Below are 4,427 nucleotides of genomic sequence, written 5' to 3' on the forward strand. Positions count from 1 at the left end.
ATGTTAAAGAATTACGATAGAATTAAGGAGATTTGTGATTAATACAAAATAACTAATTATTGTCTTTTTCTATACAGAAAGTGAAGGGAATAGAAAATCACTATTTGGAAGGTAAAGACAAAAGCAAGGCAACTGTTGTTCCTCTATTAGGAAACCGTGTCCAGACAAGAAGAATGAGACTGGAGCGCGTAGTTTAGGAAAAGACGGAGAAAACAAAGTGGCTATGCAAGAGGACAAGATGACAATTGAAGATGGAAGATTAAGCGAAGCCCTCAGGATCTTTTCATCCTGAGGGATTGCTACTTTAAAATTTATCTATAACCTTGATGTATCCGCTTGCCCATTATAAATGGGGCAGTGATTATAAGACAAAGGGGATTGATTTTTCAGAATTACTGTTGTAATTTCAAATTTGATAATCGACTCTCTTTGAAGAGCAATAGTTGTAACTCTGCCATATATGATTAGTATATAACCCAGTTGTTGTTCCATTATCTAATCCTGGAGTAAACATAGTAGTGCTTCCCTAGTGGAACCACTTACTTCTTGTATCACTATTTTACAATTACAGTCGTGTGTGGTTTGATTTTCTTTGCATTTCCTTCATTCGCTTTATTTGGTAATCTTCTGTTTTTGAACATCTTGCTGAATTACTCTGTTACATCAAGATCGTAATTAGACTGCGTTGATAACAAATTTTTTATTCATAACTCAATGTCATGTTGTTCCTTTTGAAACAATACTGCGCTGTCTAGTTTAGATTCTATTGTTCACTCACAACTGCAACTGTTGTTCATTTAATTGATGTTCAATTATAATCACAATTGTCATTCCTTTATACCTGCGATTAATGTTTACTCTGCCAGAATAAGATTACTAATTCAATTACTTTATAGTCACTGTGTGTTTACACTTAATGAGATTTTTTGTTCCTTTATTATCTGAATATCGCTGTTCAGTTCATTTTAGGTAAAGATTGCTATTCGATTCATTTCTGTAGATTAAGCTTTGTTGTTCAATATTTTCAACAGACTTAGTTGCTATTCCTTTTCTACAAGGATTTGCTTTCACCTTTTAACTGATATTACAGCAAGTGTGTTTTAGTAAGCATTTCCAATTGAATTTTTATTTCTAGTTATTTGCTTTAGTGTGGATTGAAAGATCTACAACTGTAAAGAACATTGACTATCACTATCTAAGTTCTCAAATTGGAGGTCCTGTTTATGATTGATTTCATTTATATCAGTTGACAGAGGAAAGAGTTATCACTACTACATCCTTGACTGATAAATTTTTGTAGTTTTCTGAATGAATGATTTAAGTTTCAAAGCATTAAGGTTTCTTTTAATTACAAGTAGATTCTATTTCCAACATTCGTTTACTCTTGTATTTAGCACTATACTGCAAACTAGAAAACATTACTCTTGAATCAAGTGACCGCCTCAAACTGAGTACACTCTTGAGATAAAAAATCGTACCTGGATTGATAATTAATGGAGGATAAATAGGGGTTAAAAAGACACCTTTTATCACTCAACACCCTCAAGTCACTCTGTCAGCGTGGAGATCTTTGTCTGGAGTCCCTCCAACTGTGCTCGAACTGTGGCAAGGTCGATAGCGCACTGAGCTGCTGCTTGCTGGATTTGCTGCATGCATTTTTCTGAGATCACTTTATCGGAAGTGCTTCTCTGCATCAGTGCATGTACCCCATCTATGTGTGCGAGCTTGCCTTCAATTTTTGCTATGATGGTGAAGGCCTCGTCGATCCAAGGCTGAACGCGTGCTTTCAAGACTGCTTCCTTGTGTCATTCTGCGTCCACCTGTTCTTTCAGCATTTTGTCCTGTTGCATCCACACGAGCCTCTAAGTGAGGGCCACCATCTATGTAGTTCCTTTGACGTTGTCATACTGTTTTTGGAGTTATCACACCTCTGTCTCTAAGCACTGGATGTTTGGGTCCTCTTGCAAATTTGTGAGGACCTCAAATGATTCTTCCAACATGTTGGTGCAGTCTCGCACTGCACTGCCAATTTCATCTAGTCCCGCTATGATAGCACTAGGGTGCTGTTCTCTGACTTCTGGAGGGGTGGATGGCTGCGCCTTTAACCGCAGCTCGACAATATGAAGGTTCAGCTCCAGCTGAATCTTTGTCATTTCTTCTCTTGCCTCACGTACCCCTGCTACTAACCTGTGGATGCGCGCCTCTTTTGGTATGTCTACTAGGATGACCAGCTCTGGGATGCTTTGGCAAGCTTCGTCTATTACCTATAAGAACTGTCAATTATGCGACACCACTTCGTCATGCTGCAAGCTCAATTGTCCCATATTGATTTTCTGCTCGCAGAGGACTTGTAGTGCATGGCTCTCCCTAGCTCGCAGCTCTGCAATTATCCCATCCTGCAAAACATATAAGGTCTCTCGCAAGAATGTAGCCATATTTATATGGAGACCCTTCGGCATGTTAACCGTAGGCATGTTAGACTCATTTGTTGTCACTAGTGCCCCTTCTCGCAGTGCTATGGTATTTGTCACCTGAGTGTGCAACATCTATTTTGTTGTCATTGTTCCGACTACAAGGTTGGTTGAAAAGGTACCAGCCCGATGAGGGCACAATTGCAACTCCTGCAGTTGTGCTCTGAGGGCCCCCAACATAGTCTGGTTCTCCTGCATTAAATTTTGGAGGGACTCGGAGGTGACATCGCCCACTGTCTCACCGATGTTGTGCAGATCACCCTCAATTAGGGTGATCGGGTCAATAGACAACTTTGATGCCTTGACCTTCTTGCACGAACCTGTCCGCTCGGTTGGGTGTTGGCGCTTCAACTGTGTTGACACAATTTGTGGGTCCATGCCTCCTTCTTCTTCCTCTGCTTCCTGCCCATGCAAAGGTGATGTTTGGTCCTCACGCACCTTCGTGGCTGCTTCCTGTGCTACCGCTGCTGTTATTGCTACTGTGGCCTTTCCCTGCTTAGTTGTTGTCTGTGCAGCATCCCATGCCACTGGCACTTCTACTACTGCTGCTTCCTTGCTTCTCTTTTCTGCAAACTGTGCGATGTGCAGCTTGGCCTCATCTTTCTTCCTCTGTGCCACTGACTTCTCTATCTCCGTGATGTCTAGAGTGTGCCACTCCAACGGCCATGTCTCCATGACATTAAAGATGACATCGTCCATGGCTATAAAGGGTAGCTTCCTCCATTGTTTGGTCAAGTCCTTGTGTGCTCTGATGTAAATGATATGGATGTCCGCTTTAAATTCCAAAAAACTCTGAAGGTTGTTGTAGACTGTGGGTGACAACTGTGGTTTGCAGTTGATCCCCATTCTGAGGTTCATCTCCATGAACACCCAAAATATGTTACTATCGTGGAACCTAGTGGCATCCTTTGTGGCCCAAAGCGAAGCGTACTTCGTGGCCTCCGTGTAGATCCTTGTCAATTGTGGGGAATTAACCATCCTTGGGTAATTCCCCTGCCATGAGCACTATGGATAGTAGAAGCCATGCATAGCAAAATGTTTTTCCCTATTCCTAAGCTTCATGACAATTATCCAAAAAATCCTTGCAGAGGAACTCAGACCAGTTAAACTGAACCCCCTCCGCATACTGCTCAGCCAGTGCTACCACCAGTGCAGGTACCTTGTTTGTGCTGCACTTGTGCATAACCTTATCGTCTAGTATTTGGGTTGCCACTTTCACTGCTTTGTCATTGATGATGGATATGGCGTAGCCCCTTTTCTTCTTTGTTAGCTTGTACTCTTTCTTCATCGCCTCTTAGATGACCAAGTCACTGCTTTCCCCTTCCAAGATGTCTACGGGGTCTTCTCCTTTGCATGGAAGTCAGGAAATGTGGTAAATCAAGTCTGTCGTGATGCAAATGGGCTCCTCCAGCCGTAAACACCCATCATGCACCAAGAAATGCAACTACCTGATGACGAAAATCGTTATTGGGGTGAGATGGAAATGCGGAACCTAGAACAAGTTCAGTAGCCCAACCTTTTCCACTCCACAGAACCACTTTCGTGGCTCTAATTCTACAACCCTCACTGCGGTGTTCTACTTGGGCTTCATGAGGTGCGAGGTCTCAAGGTGAGGGAACTTCTCACGGTCAACGAGGTCCCAATATTCAAATTTTAAGCTCGATAACCATCCCTGGTGCGTGCCCTCAAAAATATTGTTTTCTGGCAGGAGGGGGGGTCTGGAGCAAGCTCTTGGTCCCGTCAAGGTCCTTTGGTACTTTAGCCTTCCCTTTCTGTGGAGGGACATAGGTGGGTAGCTTTGTTTGAGGGTGCGCAGGCTTAGTTTCCTCCTCCATGCCTTCATCCTCGTCTTCCATGATGATAATATCCTCAAGGTCTTCTTCTTCTTCATCAGTCTCTATGGTGACGGCTTTCCCCTTCTCCTCCATTGACAACTTGCTATGCAGCGGGTTCCAT

The sequence above is a fragment of the Pinus tabuliformis genome, chromosome X (genome assembly GCF_031772625.1).
Source record: "Pinus tabuliformis cultivar Carrire ecotype Pingquan chromosome X, CPIR1, whole genome shotgun sequence".
In the NCBI taxonomy this organism is placed as follows: domain Eukaryota; kingdom Viridiplantae; phylum Streptophyta; class Pinopsida; order Pinales; family Pinaceae; genus Pinus; species Pinus tabuliformis.